We start from the raw sequence: 17,326 nt of genomic DNA on the forward strand, positions 1-17,326 counted from the left end.
GAGCAGTGACCGGGAAGCCTTGCTTCATCCAGCCTCAGGCAACCTTCTGGACCTGCCTCTATACAGCCAAGAACTAGAGAGGGAGACTGAGGCCCAGCGGGCATGTGTGCCAGACAGGGGCAGCTGGCACAAGAACCTGTCTGTCTGCTGCAGGCTGTCCCTTGCTGCCAGCGAGGAGGGAAGGTGGGTTCGCTCTGTGGCGTTCCACACCACGCCAGGCAGTGTTCTGGATTCTGGGTCACCGCCCTGAGGTCCCAGCCCTGAGGTCAGGTCATGTGGCCTCAAAGGCCGCCACGTCAGTCGGACTGAGAGGAGCCCTGTGAAGACGGGTGACCTTGGACTTGTCCTCAGCCTTCCCTGGATGCTGACCACAGCTGGACTCCCCAGCCCTGAGGCCCAGCCAGAGGGAACAAAGCCTCCCACTCCTGGGCTTGACTTCACACCGGCCACCCCTGCTGTGCAATTCACATTTACATAAAGGACATCAGCTCTGGGCCTTGCTCTCCCCTTCTGCTAGGTGGGAATGCAGCAGTGGAGCCAAGGGCCTCCCCAGCACGGCCGGGCACTTGCCTCTCCCAGGCCTGGTCTGGATTTCTCACCACAAGCCTCGAGGGAAAACCAACTCTGCATGTTCTAAATGAGGAAAATGAAATGAGGACACATTAAGTGACTCTCTGGCCAAAGAAGCATCCCGAGACCCACAGCGCTGATGGGGCCGGGGTTGGAGGCCCAGCGTTTCTGTCCTACAGCTGGGGTCCCAGCTCCTTCCTTTCCTCCTCCCTTAACTAGGTTCCAGCTCATCAAGGTTGAGCTGGGAAAACAGGATGCCAAGAAGAAAGGGGGTTCAGGGCTCACAAAATGGGAGTGGTGGCCAGGGAAGCCATGCCTGTTCTCCCAAAGTCAGGAATGGTGACATTACAGGACCCTGCACAAGAAGCCACTGGCCAAGTGACACCTCTAGCAAAGTCCTCACCTGCCTGCCACCACTGCCTACCTCAGCCTTCCAGATCTCAGGAAAATGCCTGTGACTGACAGGTACTACCCAGAACCCTGCTGCAGGGGATGCTGGGAAGTGTGGCTCTTAGGCTTCCAGGCCCTGCAATGGCAGCAGCCATGGAGGAGGGGAAATGACCTGGTGAGGTCCGTGAATGCCCTGCACAAACTGGCCTGTGGGTCTTCCCCACCACATGGTTCTGGGCAGATCACCTGCTCCTCTTACCTGCCTCCTGTCTGCAAAACAAGGACAGTCAGGTGCCCGCCCCACAGGTCAAACAAGCCACATGGAACTAGCCTAGCCCAAGGGGCCTGGTACCAGCTGGCGCTTGGCACACGCCGCTGCTCTCATGGGTACAACTAGGGCGTTTTCTTGGGCAGGTCCATCGACTGATTTGGGCCCTTTCTGCCCTGTAGAATTTCCCATGGTGGGGCTTGGCAGGGTGGGGACCGGCACCTTGTCCTCCACTTGCAGACTCTCGGGCTCAGGCCTAGGGATTTCTGCACAGGGAATAGCCCCCCAGGAGCTCTTCCCAGCAGCTGCATCTGCAGCACCTACAGTGGCGCTACCTCTGATGGTGACATCCACAGTGTCAGTAGTGATCACCGTGAGCCCTAGAGCAGCCTATTCCTGGGGGAACCCAGGCCTGGGGTGGCTTCCCGCCTTTTATACTTCTTCCTTCTTTCCAAACCAGACTCCCCAGCCTTGCAGGGCCTGTGAAGACTCTTCCCAAGAGCCTTCCAGTATATACTCTGCTTCTTAACTCAGTGTTTTAACTGTGGGGTGGTGGCTCTCACAACAGTTCTGGGGAGAGTCAAGTGGGGTGCATCCATAGATGGGAACCCAGTAGCCACTGAAGGCTGTATGTGTGTGTGTGTGTGTGTGTGTGTGTACCGGGGATTGAACTCAGGGGCACTCAACCACTGAGCCACATCCCCAGCCCTATTTTGTATTTTATTTAGAGATGGGGCTTGCTGAGTTGCTTAGGGCCTTGCTTTTGCTGAGGCTGGCTTTGAACTCTGAACTCATGATCCTTCTGCCTCAGCCTCCTGAGCAGCTGGGATTACAGGCATGTGCCACTGCACCCAGCTTGAAGGCTGTATTTTTAAATAATATTTAAAACATCTTCTGGGACTGGGGTTTTAGCTTTGTTGGGGGTAGAGTGCTTGCCTAGCGTGTGTGAGGCACTGGGTTCCATCCTCAGCACCACATAAAAAAAAATATGTAAAATAAAGGTATTGTGTCCATGTACAACTAACTAACTAAATAAAAGCTCCTGGATGGAGGATAATTATACGCAATGGTGGGATTCATTGTTACATATTTGTTCCCACACACAATTTAACAATATAATTTGGTCAGTATTGCTCCCAGGACCTCCCCCTTCCTCTCCCTCCTCCTTCCTCCTGGGCGTCTTCCTCTGCTGTACTAGTATCTGTTCCAGCCCAGTCTTGGCAGTTTAGCAAGACCCTGTCTCAAATAAAAAATAAAAAGTGTTGGGGTTGAAGCCCAGGAGTAGGAGGCCCTTGGGTTCAATCCCCATCACTTCAATAACTAAGCAGATGGACAGATAGACAATCAGACAGATAGATAACTCCTGGAAAGTTCTTAGGATAAAATTCTTCTGTTGAAGTGCAATTTTCATCAGTAAAGCCCACAAATCTTAATAGACAACTGTGATATTATGTGATTTTTTTTTTTAAAACCACAGTCCCTGGCTTGTAACTCCGTCCCGTAGGCAGGTCATAGAAACCCTCTTCTCCCCCTGTCTTGGCCTGGCTATAAGGAAATTCCCAGGCATACATGTCTGACAGCAGGTCATAAGACCTCCTTGTTCCCAATGGGTCCTGCCCTGTAGCCTGGGGAAGGAACACTGCACAAGAGGCCAGAGCTTCCTGTTAGCTGGGCCTGTGGAGGACCAGGAGGGTGGTGCCCCTTGTCCCCTACCTCGCCCTCTGCATCTCTGCATCTGAATCCTGTGTTATTGTCCTTTGTGACAAACTATCGAATATTAATTGGTCCCCACATTCCCTGAGCCCTCAAGCAAAGACCCGAGGAAAGGGTGGTGGGAACCCCTCACAGATAACAACCTGGGGCTTGCAACTGGTATCTAAAGTGTGGGGGGCAGACTCAGGGACTGAGCCCTGGGCCTGAGGGATCGGAGGCCACCTCCAGGTAGACAGTATCAGAACTGAACTGGATTAAAGGATGCCCGCTGGTGCCTGCCCACCGTTGCAGAGGTGCCAGCCTGCTCGCTGGCAGAGGGGCAAGTCCCACTCCTTCTAGGGTCACAGGAGTCTCCTGTGATGACCGCTGTGGGTGAGAGGAGAGGAAAGACTGACTGATATTTGCTTTTCCAATACATAAAATCTCAATTTTTTTTTGAATTGTGCTAAAATCCACTTCACCTAAAATGTACCACGTTGTCCAATTTGGTGGCAACCCAACTGATTTTGGCAAGCTATATTCTCACGTAACCACGACACAGCCTAAGATATAGACCATGTTTTCAGCCCCTGGAAGGCTCTGAGTGCCTCCTCCCAGACGATGCTCTCCAGAGGGAACTGCCCACCATCCTGACTTCCAGCCCCACACATACGTTTTGCCTGTTCTACAGCCTCTTACAAACAGGACCGAACAGGGCCAGCTTGTGCCAGTTTCTTCCCCACCATGCTGTGGGAAGAGCCCTACGGTTGATGGCGGCACCCCCTTGCTGTCTATGGCTCACTCTTGTGAACGCACCCCAAATCATTTCTGTATTCCACTCAGGGTGGGGATTTGGGTTGTTTCCTATTGGCACTTGTCTTTCTGTTGCTGTAACTGAACACCACAAACTGGGGAATTTATAAAGAACAGAGGTTTAAGTTGGGTGGTGGCTCATGTCTGAAATCCCAGCTACTCAGGAAGCTGAGGCTGGAGGACTGAAAGTTTGGGGCCACTCTGGGTGAGACCCTGCCTCAAAAATAAAATTTTAAAAAAGGCTGGAGTGTAGCTCAGTGGCAGAGCATTTGCCTAGCATGCGCAAGGTCCTGGGTTCAATTCCCACGACACCCCCCAAAACAGAATAGAGCTTTATTTGGCTCACATTCTAGAGGCTGGGAAGTTTAAGAGCATGGAGCTGGCATTTACTTGGCAGTGGGCAAGGGCCTGTCGCTGGGTCATAGTACCATGAAGAGCGCCGAGGGACCAACAGAACTGGCAGCAGATAGCACCATTTCATAACAATGCCACTCTCTGGATGGCCTACTAATCAGCACCATCATGACCTGGATCACCCCAGAAGGCCACGTGGTCCCACCTCTCACCACCTCAACTGAAGGTTAGATCTCAATGTGAGTTTTGATGGGGATATTCCGACCACAGCAGGGGCTACGATAACTAGGTGCCAGGCACCCCTGGCCCGAGTCTTTTGTGGACATATGAGCTCACTTCCATTGGGCACCACCCAGGAGGGGGATTCCCCAGTTCTTAAGATATGTACATTCACCGGCCAGTCGTCCCTCAACACTTGGTAATGAAAAATCACCCACTTTAATGAAACATAAAAAGGAGAGGGCTGGGGATGTGGTCAGTGGGAAGCACCTGCTGAGCGTATGTGAGGTCCTGGTTTCCACTCCCAGCACCACCAACATAATAAATGATACATATTTAAAAAATGAAATAAAGCTGGGTGCAGTGGCCCCGCCTGTAATCCCAGCAGATCAGGAGGCTGAGGCAGGAGGATGGCAAGTTCAAAGCCAGCCTGGGCAAAATTAGTGAGGTCCTAAAGCAGCTCAGTGAAACCCTGTATCTAAGTAAAATATAAAAAGGACTGGGGAATGTGGCTCAGTGGTTAAGTGCCCTGGGTTCAATCTCTGGCACAAAAAAAGAAAGAAAGAAGATAGAAATTAAAAACTGCACATCTCTAGAGAATTTGAAAGAGGTGGATGGTGAACTCCATAGTATCTGGGGCTAAATGCCACTGATACCAAAAGCTCTGTCCTTGTCCCCATTGCCAATCCAATAAAGAGGACAAGGTTTTGACGGGGGGGGGGGGGGGGGGGTTGTTATTGATTTGCTAGCAAATGAGAAACCCAGTGGGCTCTGCTCCCAGAGGCTGGGATTCTAACTGCCAGGGGAACACAGGGATTTTAAAGAGAAGCTACAAAGGCCACACCCTGGGTGGGCCCTGTCATTCATGACCAAGTGATAGCCTGGAGGGAGAGCCACTTCTTAAATCTGCTGGTGCCAGCCCCAGAGTCTGGATTCCTTCACTTCTGTGGGCAATGAGCCAAACAGACAGGGGACTTGGCCTGGGCAGGAAGAAGGCTCATCTTGCTGCCTCCAAGGCCGAGGCTGGGAAGGGAGAAGAGCTGGGGGCAGGGGTGGAGGTGGGGCGACCGACGAGGAGTTTAAAATGAGCCTCCAGTGGTGGAGCAGCAGGAGGTCAGCCTGTGCAGCTGCCCCGACTTCCCACCCCGTCGCCTCTCGGGCCGCTCAATCTGGCCACTCACCCACTACTTGTTTTTGTTGCAACAATATAATTTTAAGAAGAAAAACAGGTGGGCCTACAAAATTATGGAAAATCCATGGACCCAGAGGGACTCATGAAGCAAATACTGAATGGTCACAGTGGCCTCTGGCTAGTAGGAATTTTGACTTTTTTTTTTTAGTATTCCCAGTGAGTTTGTATTTTTTTAAAATTATTATTTAACTTAAAAAAAAATAAAATAAAAAGGAGAGGAGCTTTGTCTTTCATAAGATTGGGATTTCCTTTATTACTTTTTCTTGTTTGTGTACTAGGGGTTAAACCCAGAGGCGCTTTCCTACTGAGCTACATCCCCAGCCCTTTTTATTTTTTATTTTGAGAGAGGGTCTTGCTAAATTGCTTAAGGCCTCTCTAGATGGCTAGGGATGGCCTTAAACTTGCAATCCACCTGCCTCAGCCTCCTAAGTCCAGGGGTTACAGGCCTGTGCATCACACCTGACCCTTCCCTTATTACTGTTTTTTTAATATGGTATTTTTGCCCCCCTTACTACTATTTTAACTGAACCTGTTTATGGGGCACTGCTGAGAACTTGACAGGTGTGGGTGTGTAAGGATCACGTCAGCATTCCCATCTCCTTAAATATTTTTTATAATTTGTTATTAACCATGTAACAATTGTACATACTTATGCACTACAGTGTATACATTCAGGACCAGCATGGGTAACTTAGTCTCAAAATAAAACAATAAAAAAAAGATCAGGGGTCCTGGGTCCTGGGTGGGGGGTAGGGGTCGGGGGTGGGGGAGGTAGGGGGCAGGGGTGGGGTGGAGTGAGGTGGGTGGGGGTGGGGCGAGGCAGTTACTGTTTAATATGTGTGGAGTTCAGTTTGGAATGACTGACGGGAAAGTTCTGGAGGTGGATGGTGACAGTTGCACAACAGTGTGAGTGTGTTTGATGTCACAGAACTGCATGCTCAGACATTATAAAAACTTTATTATGGATAATTTACCATGATTTTTAAATGCCTAGGGGGTTTGGGGATGTGACTCAGTGGTGGAGCACATGCTTAGCATTGACAGGGCCCTGGGGTCAATCCTTAGCACCAATAAATAAATAAATGATTTACTAAAAAAAAAAAAAAACTTTCATAGATGAATTAGTGGGGTTCAGCTGGCTGTGGGGGCACATGTCTATAATCCCAGTGACTCAGGAGACTGAGGCAGGAGGATTGCAAGTTCAAGGGCATGCTCACCAACTTGGTGAGATAGACCTTGTCTTAAAACTAAAAAGGACTGGGGATGTAGCTCAGTGAGTGGTAAAGCATCCCTGAGTTCAATCCTCAGTACCAAAAAAGAAGAAGAATCAGTAGAGACATCTTGTACCTGTTGAGTTTAGTTGTTTGTTTGTTTTTTGTTTTTTTGTTTTGTGGTGCTGGGGATTGAACCCAGGGCCTATATGCATGTGAGGCAAGCACTTTACCAAGTGAGCTATATCCCCAGCACCTTTGCTGTTTTAATTAGCAATTACTTTTCTAAAAGAATGAGAGATCTGGGGGTGTAGTTCAATAGGTCACTTGTAGAACAGTTGCCTAGAATGTGGGAAACTATTCCCAAAGCCATAAAAATAAAAATAGGGGCTGGGGTTGTGGCTCAGCGCTGGAGCACTCGCCTAGCACGGGCAAGACCCTGGGTTCAATCCTCTGCACCTCATAAAAATAGGTAAATAAAATAAAGGCAAAGTGTCCAACTACAACTAAGAAATAAATATTTTTAAAAAATGGGGCTGGTGCTGCAGCTCAATGGCCTCGAATGTGTGAAGCACTGGGCTCATTTCTCAGTACCACATAAAAATAAATAAAGACACTGTATGTACATCTGCAACTGAGAATCTATTTTTAAAAATATCAACAAAAATAAGTGAGAAACTTGAACTATCCAGGACAAAAGGGTGACCCACAAAGGATATTTCATCGGCAACAAGAAAATGGGAAGAACTAAGACTTCAGAGCCAGGGGGCTGCTTTCAAGCCCTGATTCCCGTGGTACCTAATGTATTGCCCCTGGGGTGAGGGGTCCCCTGCAGGATGGAAAACCTGGGCACACTGACCCCCACCCTCTTAGCCTAGATTGCTGCAGGCATTGCTAATGGTCCAGGCCACTTTTCCTCCCCGTCTTAGGTCCTCAACATCCTGCCAGGGAGCAGCTGTGACCAATCCCCCAGGCCCACCAGGTGCTATAGGCTCCAGGAACCTGCCTGAGGTTCTTCCTGTGGCCCTGGGCTCAACCTGAGGAGATGGCAGGCCACACAGCCAGGTTTTCAGGAACTGTGATTCCCTCAAAGATTCCCCCTCGGGCTGGGGATGTGGCTCAAGCGGTAGCGCACTCACCTGGCATGCCTGCGGCCTGGGGTTCGATCCTTAGCACCACATACAAACAAAGATGTTGTGTCCGCTGAAAACTAAAAAATAAATATTGAAAAATTCTCTCTCTCTCTCTCTTTTTCTCTCTCACTCTTTAAAAAAACAAAAAAAAAGCTTCCCCCTCTCCCTCCCTCTCTTCCTCCCTCCCAGTTTGCTGAACTTTGTTTTGTCTAGAGCGCAGGAAGCCTGGCCCTGGCCAATCTGTGCACTGGCAGCACAGCTCTGGGGGCCTTGGTTGTTGAAGGTGGCTGCCATGCCTCCTCCCTGGGGCAGCTGGGGCGGCTGGACATGCAGGTCACAAGAGGAGGGCCACTCCTCTCCACCTCCACAGGTGACTCCTGTGTCATAAAGTCTAGGTCCCCCTATTCTATGCTTCTTCCCTGCTGCTGTGTTTCCTGACAGCTTTAGTCAGGAGCTAGGTGGGAAAGAGGGTGTCTATAGTTTAGATCTTGGAGGTCCCCAAAGGCCCCTGTATTAAAGGCTTGGTCAGCAGCCTATGGTGGCGGGGTCTCATGGAAGGAGGGTAGGTCACTGGGGACATGCCCTCGGAGGGGACATTGGGACCTGCACCTCCCTCTCTCTTTACTTCCTGGCTGCCTGGAAGCCAACAGGCTTCCTCTGCCACATGTTCCCACCATGATACTCTGGGCCTCCACTGTCCCAAAGCAATGAGGCCCAGCTACAATGGACTGAAACCTCCGGAACTATGAGCCCAGATACACCTCGCTTCTTATAAGCTGTTTAAATCAGGTACTTTGCCCCAGTGATGGAAACCTAACACGGGGTGTGTGGAATGTGGAGTGTCAGTGGAAGGTGGGGCAGTGTGAGGACCCAGCTGATTGCTGGTCATGAATCGGAAGCAAAATTAGTTGAACCAGTTATGGGACATTCTTTAGGAGCATTCATCTTTTCAGGGGCAGTTAAGAAGGACAGAGAAACTGGGCGCAGTGGCCATGCCTGTTATCCCAGCAGCTTGGGAGGCTGAGGCAGGAGGATCATGAGTTCAAAGCCAGCCTCAGCAAAAGTGAGGCGCTGAGCAACTCAGTGAGACCCTGTCTCTAAATAAAATACAAAATAGAGCTGGGGATGTGGATCAGTGGTCGAGTGCCCCTGAGTTCAACCCCTGGTACCAAAAAAAAAAAAAAAAGAAGAAGAAGAAGGAGGAGGACAAGGAAAGGAGACAGTTGGTTCATCTAGGGCTGAGGTTTGCCAGGTGAACAGTGGAAGGGAGTGATGTTATCAGGGGGTATAGGCCAACTGCTGTAACAAGCAGCCCCATAGCTAAGAGGGTGAACACCACAGAGCTCTGCTTCTGGCTCACAGGGAATTCTTGCTGACATTTTGGCCAGGCATCTCTCCTTCATATGGTAACACAGGGATCCAGGCTCCTTCCTTCTTGTCATGATGTCATCTTGCAGTTCCCAGGTCACCATGGAAGGGATAGAGTGTGGGGAAGGCATATTGGCTTCTCACCCCCTCAGCCTTGAAAGGACAAGTGCTACCTTCATCCAGGTCTTAGTCCATTCAGGTGGTAGGCAGCCCTCCATGTGGTGATTTGGGGGCCTAGGCTCCTCAGGCCTGGCAACTCTGCCAGGCATCCTCCCTTGGATTCTCCATCACGACTTAGATACAAGGGAAGAGAGAGGGCCAAAAGGGTCCCCAGGAAGGAGAAGTAACCCACATAGGAAGTCAAATGATCCTAGATCACTGCAAAGGGGTGGGATTGAGGGTGGGGAAATGTGATCTTGCAGCAGGCCCAGGAAGAGCGCAAACACTCACAGACGGGCATGGCACTCTTGAGGGGTGGAATCTATACTGGAGATGGTAGAAATGAGGGCTGCTGGGGAGACAGTGGCGAGGTCCGTGGGCGGAGGGTTGAAAGGGGTCTGAAAACTGTAGCTAGAGAGGGTCCTGGAGGAGAAGCTGAAGCTCAAAGGAGGAGCAGCTGCTGGACTTTCAAGCCATCAGGGTCAGTGCTACTGCAGGTGGTGAGAAACCGAAGGGCCTGCAGGTAGGGCTCAGTGGGAGAGGGTATAGGCTAGTGTAAGGAGGTAGCAGAGACCAGGAGCTGTGTGTGAGTGCAGGTAGGTGCCAAAGTCACAGGGACTGGTGTCTGCGGAGATGCTGGGGCAGCCAGGGCCGCTGGCGTGCTAGGCAAGGGCTCTACCACTGAACCACATCCCCAGCCCTGGCCACTCATTGAATTCTTTAACAACCATACACAGGAGGTACTAATACCGTCCCCATTTCGCGGGTAGGAAATAGAGACGCAGAGAGAATGGGGGATCTGTAAGTGACAGCGAGGATAGCAGAGAGGTCTCTTGGCAGGACCCAAGGGTGCGGGAGAGGGCTGGCAGGGGCCCCGGGTCCGTCCTAGAGGTCTTGATGGGGAGGAGGAGCGTCCCACCGATAGCCCATTAGACCTACTTCGGGGGAGGAAGGGTCGCCTGTCACCCAGGAACCCTTGCCCGATCACACGCGGCGGGGCCGGCCAAGGGTGCCTTCCCCACCTCCCCGCCGGCGCCGCAGCGTTGTAAATCAGCTGCAGTTGCAAAAGCAGCTCTCCATCAAGGAGGAAAAACCCAGGCCGCTAGACCCACGCCCAGCCGGAACTTGGGGTACTGTGCCGGGCCGGCTCCCAAAGCCCAGCAACGGGGTGAACAGCGAGGCCCCGCCCCGGAGGCCCCGCCCCGGCCCCACTGCCCTCCCCCCAGGCCGAGCAGCCCAGGAGGCCAGAATCCGGTCCGACCTCATTCCTTCTGCCCTGGGCAGCCCCCGGCCTTGGAATTCGCCTCGGTCAGTTGAGCTGAGGGAGGACCGTAGGCCTGTCTCCCCAGACCCAGATGATCTTCCAAGGTCACCTCTCATGCCCGCGCCCCCCTCGCCCCTTCCCCTCTCTGCCCTCTGGCACATGGCAGCCTCAGTTGCTGGGGGACCAGCCCAGGTGTGAGGCACTGGGTTTGATCCTCAGCACCACATTAAATAAATCGATAATTTTTTTTTTTTTTTTTTTTAATGTGCCACTGAGAGGGGTGATGTGGTCAGGAGACTGGGCTGGGAGCATAGAAAATGGAGTCAGCACAGGGCGTCCATGCATTCTGGGTAAGCAGAGCTACTGTCCTTGAGCCTTGGCTCACCCATCTGTACAAGGGGTTCTGCAGAAGGGAGGGCCATGCAAGGCAGGAACTCAGCCTGCGGGACCAGGGCTGACTGTGAAGAAAGGGGTGCAGTGGGAGCGGGGCTGTACCCAGGCTTCCCAACTCCCAGTCCAGAAATCTCATTCCCACAGGTGACTTCCATCACACCCGAATCTTCTTGAAAACCACACTGTGTTACACAAAGCCATGACACAGGGTTTCACCAAATTTGAAAAGTAAGTTTAGATGGTTTTGAGGGACCCAAGGCATCACCTTGAGACTGTCAGGGGCTCACTGCCCAGGCTCTGCCACAGAGGGCCCAGGAGGACTTCATGTGCCCCATGGCCACAGCTTTCAATTTTCATTGTTGCCTCTAAATAGGTTAATCAGATTGTCAGGGAGATGTGATGTCAGGCTTGGAAAATGGTCTGGACACCATGGCATGTGGCTATTCTGCAAACCATTATTATCTTAAATTCTCTGCTAGGTGGAGAATACCATAATACCTTGTATTAGAATTTTGCATGTGTGTTAAAAGCATTGATTAGTTCAATTTAAGTATTTCAAATATTCCTTAGTTTCATCAATACATTTCTTTCTTTTCATTCCCCTAATTAATTAGCTAATTAATTAATTTTGTGGTATGAGGGGTGGCCCCAGGGCTTTGTGCATGCTAGGCAAATACTCTTATCACTGAGCTACATCCCCAATCATCTTTTTGTTGTATTTCAAGACAAGGTCTCACTGAGTTATCCAGGCTGGCCTTGAACTTGTTATTTTCCTGCTTTAGCCTCCCTGATTATAAACATGAGCCTCCATACCCAGTAACATTTCTTTATTTTAAAAATTCCTGGGAACCTCAGAGAAAGGGAAAGGCTCCAGGCTCTGCGGGACCTCTAGAAGGCCCCAGGTAGGCTTTGCTCTCCCCCTGACACTGGGAATGAACTGCTGCAGGGCCACCCTCACAAATCCACAGGACCTGGCAATAGCTGCCCTCTGCCAGCCTCTGGGAATCCACTTGACAATTAGTAGTCAGGCACAATTACCCTTTGTGGAGCCTTGGCTCTGTGCCCAGCTCTTTCCCTGATGGTTTCAGGGAATCTCCCCAATAACCCTGTAGGCTAGGAACAATAGTCTCCATCTGGTGATGAGGAAAATTTGACATAGAGGTAGATGCCTTGTCCAAGGTCACACAGCTAGTAGGAACATGTCCTCCAAAGACAGATTAGTACCCCTAAGCTATGCTTGGGATCTCTGCAAATAGGGCATGAGGGGAGTACCTGCCTCATCCACCACACATGTGGTTACTCCAATCAGCTGCATTCATTGGCCCCTTTGAGCCTGGGCCCCGCTTGTGGGCTGTGGGTGCTGAAGCTTTGCATATGGTAGAAGGATGCTGAATAAGACGAAGCTTGGGCTCAGAGACCTGTAGGAGCTGCTGGGCCCAACCCAGAACCTCAGTCAAGGGCCTGGCTTCATGTCACTCTGCTGGCTAGGTTGTAAACCAGTCCTGAGCATGTAGGGTTGCAGCCCAATGGCCTCTCTGCACTCTCATCAATGTTTGAAGGCTAAGAACTGGAGTAGGGGCCTGGTCCCTGGTGAACTTGGGGAGGGATGGGGAGCTCAGCACAGCCAAGGCTCTGTTTGTCCAGTCCTCTAGGGAACCCCCCCACTGTGTCAAGTGCCTAGTGCTTCCTGGGTCAAAGGTGCTTTGAGTGCAGAAGGACAGAAAGACAAGTCTTCTGGATGGAGTCCTGGGTGGGATCTGCAGGACCTGCTGCCCTTGGACAGTGCTTTCACTCCCTGGTGAAGCTCCCTTCTGGCCTGGGAGATGAGGTACTAACTAGATTCACCTCACTGCTGGTTGGGAAATTTCAGAGATGCTGGATGTAGGTGAAGAGCTCAGAGCACAGGGCTTGACCATTGATCCTTCTATGTGACGGGAGGCTGATTCACAAAGCCCTTTCTTCCTTTCTTTCCTTTCCTTTCCTTTTCTTTCCCTTTTTTGGTACCGGACATTGAACTCAGGGGTGCTTAACCACTGAGCCACATCCCCAACCCTATTTTGTATTTAATTTAGAGACAGTGTCTCAATGAATTGCTTAGCACCTTGCTTTTGTTGAGGCTGGCTTTGAACTTGTGATCCTCCTATCTTAGCCTCCTGAGCCACTGGGATTACAGGCATGCGCCACTGCGCCCATCCCCAGCCCTTTTTATTAGGGCCTCCCTTAGTGCTGAGGCTGACTTTGAACTGCTTCAGCCTCTTGAGTTGCCGGGAGTATAGGCATGTGCCACCCTGCTTTGCTAAGTCCTTTCTTGAACAGGCCTTCCAGCTGGTGTTGGTGGCAAAGCTGGAGCCCATGGGTGGGTCCTTCTGTGCTATGGTTTGCCCAGTGACTCTAGGAACTCCTTGTCAGACCCCCTTAGACCAGTGCAAGGAAGCAGTGGGCAGGAATGTGAGGGACTAAAGAGGGATTCCTAACCCTGCCCCCTCTTCTTGAGGCCCTTCACCCACCCTCCCAGGTTACCCTCAGAATTCAGTGTCAATTGTGGAGCTTCTGGAACAAAAGGTTTCGCAACTGGAAAACCTCTCCCCAGGAGGAGTTCCTGCCAGAGGAAGTCTCTCTCCAAGCCTTTGTCCCCTTGTGTACTGACATTTTGGTGGTCACAGTGCACACTGCAGTTGACTTCTTTCTTACACACATTATCTTCCTATGAATTGTTATAAGTGTACACATTATTTGTATCGGAATACCAGTCACTGCAGAGAGGCTATGCCACCAAATACCCCATGTGATGATCTGGGTGCTTCCTGCATGCTGTGGCTTGAATCCTGTCATTTGATCCTCACAACTGCCCTGTGCACTGGGCGTTATCATCCCCATTTCACAGATGAGAAAACTGAGGTTCAGCTCAAACTCATACATTAGTAAGTGGTGAGGCGGGACTTCACTAATTCATTCAATCAGTAAATATTTCTGAGGGTCTACAAACAGCAGAGTCTGTGCTGAGCACCATAGTAGAGAACAAGATAGGCAAGGTCCCTGGTCTAGTGGAGGCTCCAGTCAGGTGGGGAGACACACACAACAAACAGGGGTGAGGGGAGAGATAGGGTGGCAGTGTGCAGTTGGCCAATCTAGGTTGGAGCAGGAGCAAGGCGGATCGGCTTTCCCCCTATCTAGGGTGCCAAGCCCTATGGCAGGCGCATGGAAGAAGAAATGTGTGGGAAACGAACCCTTTGAACCCTTTACTTGTTATCACTGACTTCAGCCTGGGTGTGTTTAACTCCTGTCTGAAAATGCCACATGGGCCCAGCATCATTTATTGGTCCAGCCTCCTCGGGTGTGGGACATTTAGGGTATTTCCAGTTTTCTCCAATTATAATGTGGCAACGGGCAATTTTGTGCATGGGGCTTTTTGCTTTGAATAATCTCTTTCTTGGAAGGGGTCTTGGGAATAAGGTTGCTAGCTCACGGGTCATGAGCATATTTTTGGCCGTGTTTTCTCCTTTGGGATACTCTTTACTGCCAGGTGAATGTCTTCTCAACCTTCCAAAGGTTCCCAGAACCTCCCCTCAGGGAGGTTTCTGCTCCTATGGACAGAGTTACTCTTTCAGGCAAACCTGTTGTTTCAGTGTCACAATTTGCTAAGCTCTTCCAGGCTCTGCCCAGTGGGTTCCAGTGGAATTGACCACCCAGCATTAAGGGTGGATCCTAATTGATAAAGATAAGGATGGACCAATAAGGACCTCTCTTTTGGGCTGGGGTTGTGGCTCAGCGGTAGAGAGCTCACCTAGTGTATGTGAGGCCTTGGGTTTGATCCTTAGCACCACATAAAAATAAATAAATAAAATAAAGGTATTGTATTCAGTTACAACTAAAAAATAAATATTAAAAAAAAAGGAAAAAGAACCTCTCTTTTCATCCCTACGGACCAATAAGAGCCCCATGTGGTATCCTTGTCCACCATGTGTGTTGTGTTCTATACCAAAGGAGCTGCTAGCAGGGGTAGTGTCTGGGGCAGAGGGTGCAAGACACCTGGGAAGAAAGAGTCCTGCCTGGTCCTGCACCTCAGCCAAGTGGCTTCAGCCTTGGCAGGGCTTGGTCTCTAACTATTAAATGGAAGCCACAGCAGATAACTGCTCCTTCTCTTGCAGAAACTGGACATTTAGCAAGAAAATGGTGCTATTTTCTATGTGCTAGGCACTACATGTCATGCTTTCCCTGCTCTATTTCAAGAATTCTCACACATGCATCCTTCCATGAGGTGGACTGTCATGCCCATTTTACAGACAAGGAAAATAAAGCTCAGGGGAGGTAAGCGGCCTGCTTGAAGACGGCTGCCAGATGAGAGCTGGAGGCAGGATGCCAGGCTCCACGCTGCCAGGCTCCACAGCATGTGCTCTAGAGCATGTGCTATGCAGGGTTTGGAGGTGACGACCAATGTGTGCAGGGTGTGCTTGTGACATGAAAAAAGGACTTGAGTCACATGGGGCCTTCTCCAAAGAAGGGACCCGTTTTGGCAGAGTAGGAGCTGCACTTAACTTCTCACCACAGCCACAGCCTGGGAAGGTACCTGACATTCAGGTGGTCATGTCTGGTACCAGCCACTTGTTAAGAGTTGATTGGACCAACAATAAAAAAAAAAATTAAAAAAAAAAAAAAGAGTTGATTGGGCCAGACCTGGACACCTGACTCAGGGGCACCAATTCCTGGGCTGGTCACGCCCCATGACAAGGCTTTCAGAGAGGAGCTGGGCCAATCATTTTTCTTCTTGGGAGAGTGACTTGGGAAGCTGCAGAATGTAGCCACACTGCCTGGGATCAGCCATGGGCTTCATTTGTGTGGTCTCAAGTGAGTTATTAACTTCTCTGAGCCTTGGTTTCCTGATCTGTTCAATGGAGATAACAGAGCTGAGCTCCAGAGTTGTTGCAGGTGTTGCAGGGTTTCTGCTGAGGTTTGGAACATTGCTATTTTTTTTTTAAAGAGAGAGAGAGAGAGAATTTTTTTCTTTTAATATTTATATTTTTAGTTTTCGGCGGACACAACATCTTTGTTTGTATGTGGTGCTGAGGATCGAACTCGGGCCGCACGCATGCCAGGCGAGCGCGCTACCGCTTGAGCCACATCCCCAGCCCTGGAACATTGCTATTAAGGGAAGGAATTTTGGATGATATCCTTGTTTACGTAGTTTTCCTCATGGGCCCAGGCTGAGTGGCCTCTGAGGGGGCGCAGGGTGAGGCGAAGCCTGTGGGAAAGGAGGGCAAATCCCTACCAGACACAGGACATAAGCCTCAAGTCACATCATGAAAATTCAGCTTGCATCTTGCGACATCTGTCTTCTCTTAAGTACTCAAGCCAACAGGTTGAAATGAATCACCTTCATCAGGGCACTCTGATGCTCCCTCAAAAGCCCCAGCACTCCTCTAATGAAGGGGGAGCAGAACTGTGAGAGTGGAGGGGAAAGGTGTGACAGAGGCCAGGAGCTGCCACCACCACCAGAGTTCCAGCTCCTCAAAGGTGGTTACACTTTCAAATGAGCAAGTCATCTCTCTAAATCTGTGGGTTCCACATCTGTGGGTTCCACTAACATTGGATCAAAAATATTTTTTTAGGGGCTGGGGATGTGGCTCAAGCGGTAGCGCGCTCGCCTGGCATGGCATGCGTGGGGCGCTGGGTTCGATCCTCAGTACCACATAAAAATAAAATAAAGATGTTGTGTCCACCAAAAACTAAAAAATAACTATTAAAAGATTTTTTTAAAAAAGTACATCTGTATGCACTTTTCCTTGTCATTTTCCCTATGTAACAACTATTTACACAGCATTTGCTTGCATTAGGTATGACAAGCCATCTACAGATGATTTAAAGCACACAGAAGGATACGGTAGTTTTTAATGCAAATACCACAGCCATTTTATACCTTGGGTACTGAGGGATGACCATACACTGATTTCCCTCAAATTGGAAGGCAGGGCTCATGGTTCCTAGGGGGGAGATCAATGCTTGGAGCAGCATCACATGGTGCTCCTTCTCCCCATTGCCACAAAACCCAAATTCAAACGTCCCACAGCCTGGCCACATATCCCACATTCCACTTTTCTTTTAAGCTTTGGGGTTCAGGAAATTTTCCAGCCTCTTTAATGAGACACTTTTTGTCTCCATAGGGAGCTGCTATCCCAGAAAGGTGCCTGTGGGTTTTCATAGCCAGAAAGCTACTTCAAATTATAGAGGTCACTTCTTACTTCTAGCACTCCTTTCTCTGGCCAGATTTCCCACATTCCTCTGCAATTACCAGACTGGTATGGG

The sequence above is a fragment of the Marmota monax genome, unplaced genomic scaffold (genome assembly GCF_021218885.2).
Source record: "Marmota monax isolate L192 unplaced genomic scaffold, Marmota_monax_Labrador192_F-V1.1 WCK01_AAM20220418_F8-fsc00038, whole genome shotgun sequence".
NCBI classification, from domain to species: Eukaryota; Metazoa; Chordata; class Mammalia; order Rodentia; family Sciuridae; genus Marmota; species Marmota monax.